Genomic DNA, 16,840 nt, shown 5'->3' with positions numbered 1-16,840 from the left:
AATCGCATCCAAATCTTAAAAAAAAGCTTTATTTTGGATGGAAACGAATTGTTCATTACCTCTCTCAAAAATGTCAGGAATTTCATCGACTTGCAATAATTGTATTTACTTTACGCTTTCTGATTCTGTTTCGCAATTTAAGGTATCAATCATTCTCTGTTTTAATTTAAATGAACAAAATATGCTCCTTTTCTAGATCTACAACTTTTATTTGATGCGTTCTTTTTCCATATAATTAATAATTTAAAAAATAATTTAAAATAATTTAATCGAATAAAATCATCTTTATGTGCATTTAATAATGCACTATAATTATTACAAATTGAAATATTGTATAAATCATATATTTATAAATTTTATTACATTATTTTGGCTATAAGTTTCGCTATTGTAGTATAATTATTTTTGTCATAAACTGGCATTTAGCATAAATTAACACAGTTTTAAGACAAAAACTAGTACCATATAAGTGTAAATTTACTTTTAGCGCGTAGAAAGTATAAAAAGTGTAAAAATTGTAAAAATGGTTATTGTAATAAATTGTTGAAGGCATCAGTTTGCAATAAAAATTAAAAAATTATTAAATTTGATTGTGTTATAATGGAAAAACCAAGTGTATGCCATTAGGTATATAAGGAACATACGACTCGCGCGCGTGCTCATTTGTGTGTGACCTTCCGTACCGTGAAGATCGAAGAACTTTTACGAATTAAATTTTCCATTTATAACATTTGCGCTTTTAATATACATTTAAACTATTAATTTATAACATTTAAACTATTGATTTACAACATTCAAACTAATAGTTTATTGTATTTAAACTGTTAATGTATAACATTTAAACCATTTATTTATTACATTTAAACTATTAATTTACAACACCGTTGGACACGGTGGGACACCATAGGATGCGTGCGTTTTAGTCTTAATTAATTATATCTATGTTAAGTGCATTGTGGCTCCATTTTGTGCAATGATACTTATCCATCTTGGAACGAAAAATAAAATTCTATTATCCTTTCCCGCTGAAACTTGGGCTTATTTTGTGCACAGAAGTGTATCGCGTGAGCCCATTGATTCTTTCGAAAGATCGCTAACTCGTTCGTTCGTGCCGCGATTTTTATTTTATTCTCTGATTGATCGTGAGTTTCTCTTTGGCTTCTCTCTACCTTTAAGCGAAATTTAGTTCAGGCATCTCGGAGTTTATAATTTTTCGATATTTTCAAAAGTTTAGTGTCGCGACAATAGAATATTAAACGGCTTAGTATAACGACTCGTATGTTCCATTTGCGAGACACGAAATTGTATATACAGTTGTCAGTGTCATTTTCTATCTCTCATTTCAAGTTGGACAAATGTGTCTTTGATATCGAAGGCTGCCAGTAGGGTTACTAATTATTGTACGAATTATTTATAAAGATCGATGTAATCATTGTGTGGTATATGAATATGATGTATGTTTTGTTTGAAATTTGGATAGATTCGTTTCCACGCAGCACTTACTGCACATATGAATGTTTTTGTAGATGTATATATTTGTTTTTGTGTAGATCGTTCAACCGCGTACCTGCTTGTGCCATCGATTCGTGCGTCCCCCTCTCCTTCCCCCACCGCTTAGGATGTTGCTCAGCGAAATTAATGTATAAGGAGTTATTCAGTCGTTTACATTTCATGCAGATAACATGTTTCGCGTTGCGTTAGGTATGTAACGTATTCTAACCTATTGGCATGCTTTCTTCATTAATTTCTTTTATTATCGTTTATATCTGGTTATTAATATCGTTTGATTAATACACGTTCATTTAACGATTCATCGAACATTAAGGTAATGAAACCAAGTCGTCCATTTACTAACGATACTGTTACCGGTAACTTCTATCGTAAGCTTTTATAACAAAATTTGAGTTTGATTGTGTTTTCATTTAATTATTTTATACATTTGTTTTAACTTTTAGTTGTTTTTTGTGCAGGTTATTGATTTATAGCAGGGATAATATAGAAATAACAGGAATATTGATATGTGGATACAACGACGATTAATGATCAATCCGATGAATTTTCATGGAAATTTGGTAATGTTTAATTTATTTTAACCAAGGCAGCTATGCGCGAACGATTCTATTGTCTTTTTATTCGAGCATGGATAACATTTGATATACAATTTATATTTATTTTAAAATATATTTAATACATATTTCATAATAGATACTTTCTTAATTTTTTGGAATACCAAGATGAAAGTAAAGACGATTAAATAAACCATTGTTCTATTTCGAAGATATGAAATCATTTGCTTATTTCAAACGAATCTTTAACAAATTGTCTTATTGTTTCAATGTAATCCGCGATATAGAATTCCTAATAATTTAACGATAGTTTCGTGTAGACAGTTAGTGTAGTTTTAACTTATTTCGATAGACATTGTAACATTCACTTGTAGAATTCAAATTTTTTTGCTATATTATGTGAATTTGCTACAGTTAACGTCATATATTGCAACTTCGTAACTTATATTTTTTTCATAAAGATGGCGCGCTGTTAAACTCAAATACTTCAAAACAAAGTTTCGCGCGCGTTGTGTAGTATTCTTTAAGTATCCTTAGTTGTGAATTTTCTAATTATTGCAAATATTTTGAAATATTTATAACACGCGACTATAGTGTATTAGTGAAGTGTATATTTTGTATTCCAATAACGAACATTCGCAATATAATTTTTGCAAATGATTACATCTCACTTAAGGTATTCATAAGCAGTTGCTCACGATAATGTAAATCACGATAGTTTTGATTAAATTCAACCAAATGTCACATGCGAAAATAATAAAATTTTATCAATCAAATTTGTACGCGATATTAGAGTTCTTGTTCGCTGATTATAATTTTAGCGATCGCGATAACGTAGTCTTATTTTATATTCTTTTGAACATTCTTTTTCAGTATTAGGGTCAGTGCATCTCTCAAGAGGACAAAGCCTCTGCAGGAGCTCAAGATTGTAAGTAGTTTTATATATTGTATTTCAATTTGTTTTATTTATATTTTCTTTGAATTATTGTTAATTATACAATAAAAATGATTGATAATTTAGAAAGCTGTAAATGTCCTTTTTAATTGAAATAAAGTCTTAACATTTAAGTACAATAAAACTGTCTAATACACATAAAAAATTACTGAATTCTCAGTGTTTTGTTCTCAAACTATTATGTTAGAGTTTCAATTTACATACTTATTAGAATTTAGTCTTTATTACTGCTAAAGTTCCATGTTTGTTATTGTGTATTAACGATATTAATGATATTTTATGTTTTGTTATAGACATATCACAGATTGAACTTCTTTGCCTTCTTTGGGAATGTTCCAACGGTGGGAAGCCAAGAATGTAAGTAACTTTACATATCATACTTGAATTATGTGTGTATTCTGTATATTTTTCTTTGAATACTATTGATTAAGAAATACAATTTGATTGAAAATTTCATAGGTTAGGGTTTTCTAAGATTATTCTTCTATTAAAATAAAAAAAGCGTTAAAGTCTTAATACCAAATTATAAAACAAATGACTAATATATTTAAAAAATCATTAGATTCTTGATTTCTAGATTTTAAACTTTTATATTAGAGTTTCAGTTTTTACATTTATTGAAGTTTATTAGAATTTCAATCTTTATTATTAATAAAGTTACGAATGTAATAAATTTCCATTTTTCATAATCTCCAACTTTCCAAATAATCAGCGATCACTCATCGTGTTTTGTTTTGTAACAGATTTTTCATAACCTCCATTTTCACCATTGGATTTTCAACGGTTCCTGCTTGATGTTAGTCTTCCTATTGATATTTGCTGAGAGAGTGCAGTATCGATAGTAACGTTCACCGCTTCTCTGCTTCTAATGGTGAGTCACATGCATTTCTGTTCCTCGGGTCACCCAATCATGTCGTAGGATGAAAGGTCCGAATCGGCACGGGTGACTGGTTGTATTATGTAGAATTTTTTGCGAGCATAGTGACTGCGGGTATTTTTTATACCCATGAGTAGTAACATTTTTTTTTATCTTTATTTATTAGTTCAGGATAGGTCTTCTTGCACATCGCGATTATAATAATTAGTCTTTTAATAATTAGTTTAAATATATAGATTTGAGAATATATTCGTGGTACTTACAAATATGTATAGTAGTATTTGGTATAAATATTTGCAAAAGGCAAATATCTAGACGAATATACCTGTATGACATAAATATACTTAATCTTAAGCAATGAATTTTAGTATAAATAAGAGATATCGAAGCGATTTCGTTTGAGAATTTTGTAGCGAAGAAATTGGATGCCCTCCGATTTCGTTGCTATGAAAAATGCAATTTTCACTCAATGATAATGACGATACATGCAATATACGATACAATAAATAATCTTCAATTTAATTTTCTTTTTTGTACAAAATACAATATTATTATATACAATATTAAGTCACATTCTTTTATTTGACTTTAGATATTATAAACATCGGTAGAATTTAAAATATGAATTAAAATTCATTTTTTGTCGGTACAAGAATGTGTGAAATTTTATGTGCAAGAAGAAACTTCGCGGCAGGTCGATTTTTGAATCAAAGCAATAATTTTGGACGCTGCCTCTGCATTTTCGGAAATATGCTTTGACGAAGAGATTGCCTGAGATTATTTCTATCTTGGTAATAATTTAGTCAATTATTCCATTTCATCAAATCTTAGTCTTTTTCCATTAATGCTACTTTTTGGATAATATTAAAATTTCAGTAATTTATTAAATTAATAAAATCCGAAACGAAGTAATAAAATATAAAATTAAAGAACGTTGGTCCGTTAAATACAAATTAGACGAACTAATTATGTTTTTAGATCAGGATTTTCAGATTTAACCCTTTCCGTGCCCATTGTCAGGACCTCATTCACGTGCCCAGGCGCTACTTGAATGGGAGAAAGACATTGGGCACGATGATCTAGAATTAAGTAATGTAATAATTTCTCAGCGACTGACGATGTGTTAGTGTATCATGCACGACGTATTTTCCACATTGTGTGTGTGTGTGGTTAGGCTGTGGAATTGCGTCGTTTTTCTCATTCGCTGCAACTTATGATATTAAAAATGTTGAGACATATATTAATTCAACTTATGTATCAATACAATCGCAATTCATGGTAATGTCATCTACACGATTAAGTGTAACCACGCTGTTAATATTGCTGTAAATTATGATTATAATTCCAGTACATTTATTTTAACGATATAATTTTTTTAGACGTGTTTTATCACGTTTTGCGCAATGGTCACTAACCTTCGCCAGTCGATTTCAGGAAAATGGTACGTAAATTAGAGTGTGCATGTTGTATGTCAAGCTCGGGTGTCGGAGGCGTCCCGGGACGTTCTCTCCAGTGTAGGCTCCTGCGCCCGGGTGTTATGTGTGAGAACCGTGGAGCGAGTGTGTTGGTGTGCTTGTTTTGCCATTTTTTAAATGTAGGATTAGGTAGGATAGGTAGCATACTTTCTGGTGTGTCTGTTAATTATAAGTAGGTAGGGCCGGGCAGGTTGGCACAGTCTCCGGTCGGGTAGGCGCGTTTTCGTGTGACCAACCTGTTTCTGGAAATCTAATTTGAAAAATCGACGGTGAAACTGGCACGGGTAGAGCATGCTCTCGTCTCTGGTTTTGCCTATCAATTTTTCGAACTTCGCGGTCGCGGTCGCGAGTGGGCTCGAAACGAACGTTTATCGCTCGAGCATGCACATGCGAGTGGGCAACGATCACTGCTGTGAAGTCTCGAGCTTAGATTTAAATTTCAGCGGGCATTGCGCCCGAAGAAAGAAGAGGCTATAAGCCGAAGAGGCCCGGCAAACTGCCACTCAAGAGGGCAACTACGAATGACTCCCCATCCTCTGGGTCATCCAGAACATGGAAAGTCATTATTGTTACTACTTTGTCACTATGCTCGCTTTTAGTATTTTTAGTAGTAGTAGTAGTAGTAGTAGTAATAGTAGTAGTAGTAGTAGTAGTAGTAGTAGTAGTAGTAGTAGTAGTAGTAGTAGTAGTAGTAGTGGTAGTAGTGGTAGTGGTGGTAGTAGTGGTAGTAGTGGTAGTGGTAGTAGTAGTGGTAGTGGTAGTGGTAGTGGTAGTGGTAGTGGTAGTGGTAGTGGTAGTGGTAGTGGTAGTGGTAGTGGTAGTGGTAGTGGTAGTGGTAGTAGTAGTAGTAGTAGTAGTAGTAGTATGCTTTTTTGGCCGACGTATATATCGGTCCATCGTCCCATTGGGCAAATCGCGATTTTTCTTATTAGTGTTGCGACAAATTAATTACGGGTTGTATTAGAGTTGCGATAAAATGATAATCGCGTTTGCTTTAGAGTTGCGAATTACGATATCGGGATTGTCTTTTGCAATTTTTATTGTGAACTTTTAGAATTTATCCTGTTTTCTATTATCTAAAATTAGATTATAAAAATGTTAGTTTTCAATTAATTTTATAGTATTGCAAGTAGCAATACTAGAATATTTGAAATAGTTTTTTCATGTAGTAAATAGTAATTTTCATTGAATTTACTTTAAAAGTTAGCGTTGCGATATTGTACCATCGTGAGTTCTATTAATTTTTCCCTTTAGCGTTGCGATAATGAATGATCGCGTTTTGTTAAGTAGAGTTGCGTTTATAAAATGCTTAAATGCCCTCCGACTGTATTTGTCGGACACTGCTCCTGGATCACACGATACAGCTACAAGAGCTGTACTAATGTGATCGCTCATCTACCTCCTACATGGTTGCACTGGGATCTCTCGCTATTAGTGTTGCGTGTTGCTTAAATACGAGTGCGTAGATTTATATTTATTAGCATTGCGTATCAAATTTCGTAGATGGGTCGCGGGTAGCATCCGGTGAGATCCGGGCAATCGGTATTATTTGATATATAATTACTAATTGTATCACTATACAGCAAAGCAATTAACTGTATAACTGATACAATTATTAATTATATGGCAAGTAATATGAGCTAATTGGCTGCGATCCTGACTGGGTTTTCTTTTCAATGCATCTATGGTATATTATATTAGTGAAATATAATTCAGATATAATTTAAAAGTGTAATCAATAATAAGTATTTTTTATTAATTTTATAAGTTTAATGTTCCACATTTCATTTTTGAGTTTTATATTTAGATGTAGTTAAAATTTATAACCATTTACGAATCTTTGTACGAAATTCTAGACTGTCTTATGCTTTACTAACATCTTCATAAATGTTTTCCAATCTACGCTCTTTTGAGCATTATATCGTAGACGAGATACCGAACAGACGTGGCAGGCAATCGATGCAATGCTTTCTCATGACCCATGACTTGTTTCGACAGTTATTTTGAACTCCTTACCATTTTCGTGTCACATGCGATGTTATCGATTTAGTCTAATACCAGATAGTTCCTATATTCACCGTAGCAAATTGCAGAGGGCTTAAAAAAGCAATCGAGATCGGTATTTTAGAACGTGAGACACAAAGTCCCATGTTTTGTGTAAGTATGTAAGTACATACTTATATAATACATAAATACATATATTGTACAGCAGGGAAATGGGAAGAATCCCCCGCGACACAGGATAAAGAAGCTAAGTATGTGCTTACTTACTAGGTATGTGCATATACCATTCTACATCGCTCATCGTCACGCGTTGCCTACGTTGTTTTGTTTGTATATGCGATACTTTCGGCCAATAGGCATGTTTGATTTTACGATTGCGTCGAGTCTGTCAGAAACAAGCAATCAGATCCGTACTTCTTTCAGAGGACTTCTTACCATCTTCGTCAGTATATGTATTATCAGAGAGGAAATCTTCTCTGGTATTACATGCATATTACGTAGATTAAAATAATATGAAAAAGGAGTGAGCGATGAACGAATATGTTAGGTGAGAGGTACAAAAGAAGCGTATACAATAATCTGTCTGTGATTGACAGATGTTGATACCAATCTCGAGCAGTTATCGTTCGTTAGAGAGGGTAGGCGAAGACTTGGCTCTTTGCAGGAATGCGGTTGGGGAAAAAACTTCTTGAGGTTTGCTGATTACGACCGGAGGTAACGAGCTCGGTGTAGGCCCCCTTGTAGTGGTAACAAATACCCAAAACTAACCTTAGTTTAACCCTAGTGTGGCAACAAATGAAATGCTGTTCTTTCAGGGTTGGACCAAATTTCTCTTACAAATTAGATTAAAATCTAGAAAAATTGTCTAGAAATAAAAATGGACTCTATATTGCGATTGTCTTCTCTATGCATAGTTTCGTTTTGTATTTTATGCTTTATTTCTATTACAACATAATTTACTTTATTACAACTAACGGAATGATTGTATCGAATTACATGATCACAAGATTTTTTATCTTATATTTATTCTCTATTGGATCGAATGAAAGGTTTCTTCGCTCGAGATGTACTTTTTTAAAAGATCCTTCAAATCACTCGGATCGTCCAGATTATCCGCGCTCATCGAATATCTCTTTATTTTTTTAATCGCTCTTATGATACACTTATCGAATCTTACACTCTTCTTCTTCAACTTTTGATAAACGTACTGTAATTCGCTTGCTTTTGTGTTTGAGATCGGAATTGATTTTCCTTAAGGTATACGGCTCGTTCTTCAAAGCAGCTTTCTCCGATTCTAACCGATCCAATTTCGAAGTGGCCGTATCCAGTCCAGCCCGTAAAGACTCTTTTTCGTCCCTCAGTGTCGTCAATTCCGTTTTCAATGCTCGAGGTTCTTCAGTCGCGGCTCGCAGCTCGTCCTCCCTTCTCTCGTCTTTCGTGAAATTAACAACCAAGCTGCATCTCAGAGAATTTATCTCCATTTCGAGGGCACTGCTCCGCACTTTTAATTTGTTCACAGATTCCATTAATTTCTCGGTTTCTGTTCCGTTGTCAACCTGTCGTAAGGATAATACACTCGTCCGGCCGATACGCGTTACTGCTCCTACGTTATTCGTACTATTACTCGAGTAGCTATCGATCTCTTTATAATAAATATTCACCTTCTCTACTAATTCAGTTTCCTGCTTTCGAAGCTCATGCTTCGTGCGAGCCCATTGCATTTTAACTTTAAAGTTCTGACTCCTCAAGTTTAATATCTCGAATCTTAACGATTCGTTTTCTACAATTACTTTCTTTAGCTCTTGTCTCGCTTTCGTTAATTTTGTTTTGTCATTCAAACGTTTGCCAGATTTGCTATTGCAAACTCGCCATACGCCACTTTTTTGCCCGTTTTCTATCTTGAAGATTTTGCATCGTAAACTGCTCACATACTCCTGTTCCAACGATTCTTTCTCTTTTCCCAACGTGGCGTTCGTCATCTCTAAAATTTGTAGTTGCTTCTCGAAATGTTGCTTTCGTTGTAAATTTTATTCAGTCTGAGGTTCAGCTCCTCGCCTGCTTTCTTCAACGTCTCGTTGCTTTGCCTTACCTCGTCGAGAGTGGTTCGTAGAATCGTGCTTTTCGACCTCGTTTTACTGTAATCAGTTTTTAATTTGTTTAATTCGACAGTGAAATGTTGTTCGTTCACCGTCTTAACTTGCTTCAATAGATCGTTTAGTGTGACATTGTCCTTGTCTAGTTAATACGTGTAGCGAGTCGATTCTTTTCTAACAGAAGGGTTTGCACGCGGCATTCGAAGCTAATTTACTTTAAATTCAGTTCGTTCAAATCACCGTGCAGTCTCGAGTTTTCAAATTCCTGGTCGTTTTATTTTATTCCCGGACCTGTTCAATTCCGTTTGCGTATTTTCCGATTTGTTACTTAAATGTTCGTTGCTCGTTCTAAAGTTTCTGATTTCTTCGAGTAGACCGTCGCGTCCAAATTTATGTTTATCAATTTCGTCCTCAAACACGGCACATTTGGTGCAAACGTGATTTACGAATTTTTCTAGCAGCTTCTTTTCGATCTTTATATTCGTCAAATTCGCGCTTAATCGCCCCTTTTCTTTCTCCAAATTTTCTATGTGTAATTCGTTGTAATCGGATTTTACATCGACGAGCTCTCAGTCGTTCATCGGCTGTAGCTTTTTCCGCGCCTACTTGATACACGAGCACACACTTGATACACTGTTTTTCCACTCTAGATGAAAAATGTTCGTTTCCAGTATTGTCTTAACATCGGGAAAATGTTGCAATTTAATTTTCAGATCGGCATTTTCGAGATTCGCGTTATCGAGACTCTCGTTCGAAGTTGCCAAGTCCACCTTGAGTTGGTGTAATTCAGCGTTCATCCTCTCCATCGCTTCCTTCGAGCGCATTGCATTCTCATTTTCCTTCGCGGTGCTTGTAGTTTCTTGTTTGCATTTGGCTCCTTCTAATTCGTTTACCTTATTTTGTAAGCTTTCATTTTCCTTCGAAGTAATCCGAAGGCTTCTTGTCAAGTCCGTGATCTTGGCGTTTAATGCTTTCTCCATCCTGTTTCTGTCGATAAGAACGCTCATTGTTCGTGTTTCTTCTGCACAGCTTTACGAATTTTGTCCATTTTTTTTTAAACAATGCTTCCTTATCGCTCTGGAGATTTTGTAATTTTTTTCTCGTTAAACTCTCTTCGTGTTTCACCTGTTGCAGCTCCTTTCTCGAATCTTCCTGATCACACTGGAGCTCCAACGCTTTCTCCTTCATCGTCTTCACTCTCCTCCTCAAACCTTTGTTCTCTTCCATTAGCGTGACAATTTTTTTCCGTGTATGATCCAATTCTTTTCCCTCTTTGTTCCAACAAATTTTCAGTATCGAACAATTCCTGGTCAAGAACGTTTATACGCGGGTTTTTCTCATTCAGTCGCGGCTTTAATCGAACGATCAACTCCCCTGTCACGTCGAAGACACGAGAAATCACGAAACCGTGATAGATCGCCGGTGATCTCCTCGCTTCGCAGTTCGAACGTTTCACGTTTATTCGAAGTTAAGTTTACTTTAGCAAGCGATACTTAATACAAAAAACCGATTACAACATCGTACGTCTTATTATCGTACTCGGCTCTCAACTTCCCGATTTATACTCTCCGGCTCCTCCACTTACACTCTCTGACTTCTCGACTCACACTGCCGCTTCTCAACTGACACACTGCGACTTCTCAACTAGCATTATGGCCGTTCTAGCATTCCTTTGTCTGTTCCTAGGCCTACCACGCATGTGTTCCTCAGACGCTCGTAGCCAGGGTCACATAGGCTTTTCCTACGAAACTATACATTTGAAAAGACCGATGACACATTGATAGACCCGACGGCACTTCGGCTCTTGCGACATTGTTCATGGTTAACTGGATGTTTCTTAGGCCTTTTCACCGATACTACAATAATAAAATTTATTATGCAAATCTAATAGAGCGACGGCTCAAAGTGTTACAACAGAACGATTCAAAGTGTTACAAGAGACTGATTCAAAATGTTTTAACAGATTGGCGCGAGCGTTTCTTTTGGAGGGTTTTATACTGAAGTTTTAGTCCCTTTGGAAGAGTTGTCGTGTGACGTATCTCAGAGGTGTCTATTTCGTTACTATTTGGTTATTGTCTCGATGGTTGTGGTATGCAGGAGGTCTACCTGCCCTATTACTGTGTAACGGTACTCGACAGTAAATTTTCTAATCGGTTTCTGTCCCATGGCTCGCTACACAAAGAATATTTTAAGCTAGCCTAAGGCCCTGCTGTAAATCCGAGGTGTATGTGTTGTCCGTATTTTTCCTCCAATTTAGATGCGTGGAAAAAAAATCGGACTCCGGTCACCGGGATTCGAACCCTGGTTCCCCCTTGGAATCTAAGGCGCTAACCACTGCTATTTTTTTTTTAATGATATTTATTTAACCCAAGATACAATTTTAAATACATTTTGGTATTCGCAATAAACGGTGAATTTTTGTAATGATGTGTTAGGCAAAGGTACCGATACGCTATGGTACGACGTAGCCATGCTATATTATGTGTCGGTGCTTTACATTTTTCGTGTTTAATACAATTTTATATGAATTTGTTTCTTTTTTATTTTTTCTGTCCTGAAAACTTGGTCGCAAAACAGGACGCTTCGGTAGTCTGCCTGTCGTCGTCCGACACTAGTTAGTGTCGAGTGGTAGTATTTGCTGCCGAGTGCCGCCACAAATCTTAGGATTTATTTAACTAAGGTTCTACGAAGGAACAAATAGTCTGTGTCTTAATAATCCCTAAATCTATTACCTATTACGGCAGGTACGTGTACCTAACAGAGGTATAGCGGTACAGGAGTCGAAGGACGACGCGAGTCAAGAGCGACTCATGCTGTTGTTTTGCCTCAGAACATTGACTCAGAACATTGACTCAGCCTTGACGCAGAAATGTAACGATAAACAAACTCCGGGCAAAACAATGTCGCATGCAAATTCGCTAAATTCATTCCCATCGACATCTCAATTATCCAATCGCTGCTATTACTTGTCAAACTCTGTAATAATCACATTTGTATCAATAAATATCATCTATAGTATATAACAACGATGACCAATTCACGCGAAGATTCGTTATACGCCCCTAACTCCAATGATAATCCGACATATATATTGTTAAATATACTCGAGTGTTTGTTCCGCACCTATCACGACCTATCCATCTCAACTGTTTCTGAGCGGGTGGTCTCCTTGAGCGTGCGACACCCCCATCCGCTCGATTCTCTTGAATATACTTAGACGATCGCTGGATACGACGATCACTTCTAACTGCTTGATCTCGTGACACACTCTACCGACAAAATCTTTCAATTTTTCAACGTCCTTCGATTCGTTTGAATTTCCTTCCGCACGACGATTCGATCCATTCATGGTCGACCGTGCCTCCTTGGTGATCGTCTCGAGCTCTTCCATTTTATTCGAGTATTTTAGACCGATAGATTGCCGCCGATTCTATAATGCTTTTTTGCATGATTATTTTTTAACCTATCGATTTCGATATTGATCTGTTTTAAATTCGAGTCCAACGTTGCAAGTTCTTTCGAACACTCCTTAGATTTCCTCGCTTTCCCTAGAGACAAAGGAACACCAAGTTGATCGCTAAATTTTGCAAATTCCATGTGCAGTTGTGTAGTATCGTGGACGAGGGACCTAGGGGGGTGTCGTGCGAATTGTAAACGAGCGGTTGCTGAACGTGTGCATGATGGGGCTAAAACAAAAGATATCAGACAAAAGACAAAGGGTTGCTAAGAGATATAAACGAATTAACGGCAGTATGAGTTGAGAAACCAGAGAGTGCGGATTGTGTTGTCGAGAGAGAGTTGAATCTGTGTTGACGAGAGTTGTTAATTAATTATAATACGTTTTTACGATTAGTTTATGTTAAATAACCATTGTTTTCTGTTTAATCCATTTATTATTAATAAACTAATTATTATTATATTTACGATTCTACAGTTGTTTGAAAATAACGCTCGATTCGATGATTTTCTGTACATATTTTAAGCAGTCCGGATCGCCACCAGCAAGCAGTGCTTCATGGTCGTTTTTTTAGCGTATTTGTTAAATCTTGTGCCAGTCGTTCGATATTATTAAGATTATTCCGACCATTCGAGTCAATGTCCCAAGAATTAACTTTGAATCTATTCAATTTTGTCTTCGAACGTTTCGTTCGATCGTCCGCCTCAACGAATCTCTTCTGATAATCCATGAGATTACCATTTTTATATCTTATCACAGCTTTCAGATTATCGATGTGGACGTGCAAATCATCGTTTCTTATTTGCTTCTTGTGCAAGCGATCGTTTACGCTCGTTACGTTACGTCGCGTGGGATAGTCCACGCACCGTTATACAGATCCTCGATAAACCTAAGGAACCACTATAACAAGAATCTTTTTAACGGACTCTTTAATTCTGCAAGTATTTTCGGTTTATGGCTGGTCCTTAGAACAGTCCTTAGGTTTATTATTCGCTCTTAAAAATCACGGAGAAAGCGGGTTATCTAACGGGAATAGCTGGTTTTTTCCCATGAACAGTGTCAGCCACGAGTCACGTTGGTAGGAGGCTTCCTCCTCCTATCTTCATTCATTAACGTGAGTCATAGTCAATGGGCATCGCGGATCGTTACCTTCACTTTTCTAACGGAAAGCGTGAGCAACGAATCCGCTTTCTGCGTACCTAAAACACACCCATACCGAGCGTTCCTCCGTAATAACATAAGAGCGAATAGTCAGTTACAAAAACAGTTCAAGTAACAGAAGGACCAAAAAGTCAAGTCATCAGAGTCGCCAAGTCGAAGACAGTCAATCGACAGAGTAACATACCAGGTGTTTGAGCTTGTATTTCAAGTGTTCCACTTGCGAACTGTGTTCGTGATCCTCTTGCACCTCGTCCAACCGACTTTTCAGATACTGAATCTCGTTGTTCAAACGTTCTCTCTCGGCTAAGTACTTCTGTTTAACTTGCACCAGCTTGTCGTCGGATTTCCAAGCGGTTTGCCGCGTAACGTAGCCTGCAGAGCAGATTTAATATCAGCGACTTCTTTCGTCGAATCTTTATTCGCTGCCTCTAGCCGTTTGATTTCTCCTCTTTGACGTTCGATCAATCGGACAGCGTGCAAAGCGTCGTCCGTGTCTCTCGCAGCGACGCGTAAAGGTAGCTTCAACCACCAAATGTTGGATCGTAATTTCATACGGTCGTCTCGCCAGTTTCTCATCTGCTTCATTATGCTGTTCATCCTACATAGGGTGGTAGCTGCGACTTGTGCTATTCTCGTCTTCTCTTTGAACGCGTTGTCGTCATTTGCCTCGATCGATAGGCAATTGTCAAGATACGCGTCCATCATTGTTAGATACTCGTCTGACAACCACGTAAGCGAAAGGGAAATGTTCGCTTCGATTAATTTTCATTGAAATTTCCCAGTCGGTGTGCCGATCGCGATGCGGTTACGTCAGGCTTATCCTCGTCAGCCGAGTTTTACTTGGTTGAATCGACGATGCTGAAAGTGGTGCAAAAATATCTCCGTGTAGATTTTATTTACATAATCGAGTAGACTTCCTTGTAAGAAAGATCGAAGAACAAGAACAGAGACTGTTAGGTTTTTATTTAAAAGCTTTTGATTTTGGATCGACAGATAGTTTCATTTCAGCCTGACAGCCTTGAAACGAAACTTGGTTTGCAAATTTTAGAAACTGTAATTATTATCATCAACTCCCGCTCCTTACTTCTTGTCACTTTAGTTCCCTGCAATAGCTTTTATTCTTGTTTAATAGTGATATTTTTACAATAAATAATAATTTATTTATTCATTCGGCTTTACAATCGAACACAGAGAAAAGACCTTGGCTTACATACATCTAACTTGCACCTCAATCTCATGTACCTTTGGTTTGGTAATTCGTTCGGTACCTGTACTTTTACGCTCTTTCTCCACAACCCTTAACCATTTAGCTTATCACCGCTTTACGTAAATTATCCTCTACTATATCTTGCTATTGCGACAACGACCATACTCAAATCCACGCCATTCCATACTACCTGACAGCTGTGGCGGATGAAAAGAGAGTCGTGCGTTTCGTCCCGGGACTACCGGTAGTCCCTGCCTTAGACGTAGAGGGAGTCTCGCTAGGTGCGGTATTTGTATCAATCGCTCGTATATTCGAGCGCTAGCGAGTTAGACAGACTCGTTGTCGTCGTAGCCCTCTAGTGTCGGCGGTTGGTACCAGCGGATCGCCCGGGAGGTGTTGCGCCGCGTTGATGCCTCGACCTGTCGGCGTCCTCTGTTGATACCGATCCGCCACAATAGCAATCGTTTAAATTGAACGTGAAGTAAAAGTTCCATAGTTATGGACTAACTTTCGACGAAAACCTAACATAATCGATAAATCACTTGAGTGGTTTTAGCTACATACATCATACGTAAGTTTTACCTACATCCATCATACGTAAGTTTTACTTACATCGACTTAGTAATAAGTATAACACCAAAGTTTTTCTTATTGATGTTATCGGAGGAAAATATTTGAAAGCAAGATTAGCACGTTAAATAGCTAGATATTTTTGACTAATTTATCCAGCATTAATATCTATACATCGTTTAACTTGAAAAGGGGGGTGGGTATTTTAAATCTTTGCTCTTTGTCCGATGACTAGTACGCAGAGTTGGCGGAAACTAATCATGACAAACAGAATCGTTTGTTTCGTTCAGCGTGCAAGTTTTTACCCGCAAGTTTCCTAATAAATATGTAAAAGTTAATATCGAGGTTTAATAACAAAATTCTAGTGGTGGCCATCCGGACGAGGTACGCGTAATTTAATTACGAACATAGCGAAACTCTATGGCCGGGATATGATCGAAAGTTTCGGTTCGTTTGGAAGTTTTCGTCGAATCGGACGGTAAGTAACTGCGTGGTCCAATGATTTCCTTTAATAAGACAACTTTCTTGCCAATCTAGAAAGAGAGTTTCGTTCCTTTTAATTATATCGATATTTCGATCGTTTGTGTCACGTACGACAGAAGGAGAGAAGAAGAAAAGCGAGAGCCAGAGAAAGAGAGTTTCAGTTTTCGCGTTTGAAAAGACGAGCTCCGTCGACGAGCTGCATACAAACGCGGTATATTTTAATAACGCAGCTGTAATTAGATCTCGTGGAAACGTGTACCACATTAATACCGTGGTTACCACAGAATTCGCAGGGATTCCTGAAGCAATCTGTACAAATTGATTACGCGAACAAGCACGAATTAATTAAAAAGATATTTCCTTGTGTTTGAATAACTTGGCCTGCAAAAAAATTTCGCGTCTACCGGAAATAAAAGCGCAGCCTACTTTGAGGAACAGGAATATGAAAACTTGCGTGCGAAATTCGCGGCAAAGTGGTCGGGCGAAGTGAAA

General features: G+C 36.9%; 1 protein-coding gene across 1 annotated transcript in view; it reads left to right on the top strand.

Annotated features, from left to right (window-relative positions):
* The first annotated feature begins 7 nt into the window (after window positions 1-7).
* Window positions 8-16,840, top strand: part of LOC126871920 (hemicentin-1-like) — a 104,444-nt gene continuing 87,611 nt past the window's right edge. The window contains exons 1-6 of the mRNA XM_050631282.1: window positions 8-912; window positions 1,551-1,701; window positions 1,971-2,072; window positions 2,940-2,994; window positions 3,315-3,378; window positions 3,765-3,892. The gene's annotated coding sequence lies outside the window, so the exon portion shown is untranslated. The remainder of the gene's footprint in view (window positions 913-1,550; window positions 1,702-1,970; window positions 2,073-2,939; window positions 2,995-3,314; window positions 3,379-3,764; window positions 3,893-16,840) is intronic.

This window comes from Bombus huntii, chromosome 12 (genome assembly GCF_024542735.1).
Source record: "Bombus huntii isolate Logan2020A chromosome 12, iyBomHunt1.1, whole genome shotgun sequence".
NCBI classification, from domain to species: Eukaryota; Metazoa; Arthropoda; class Insecta; order Hymenoptera; family Apidae; genus Bombus; species Bombus huntii.
Note: the sequence above shows the minus strand (reverse complement) of the source record. Positions and strands in the feature narration are given on the sequence as shown.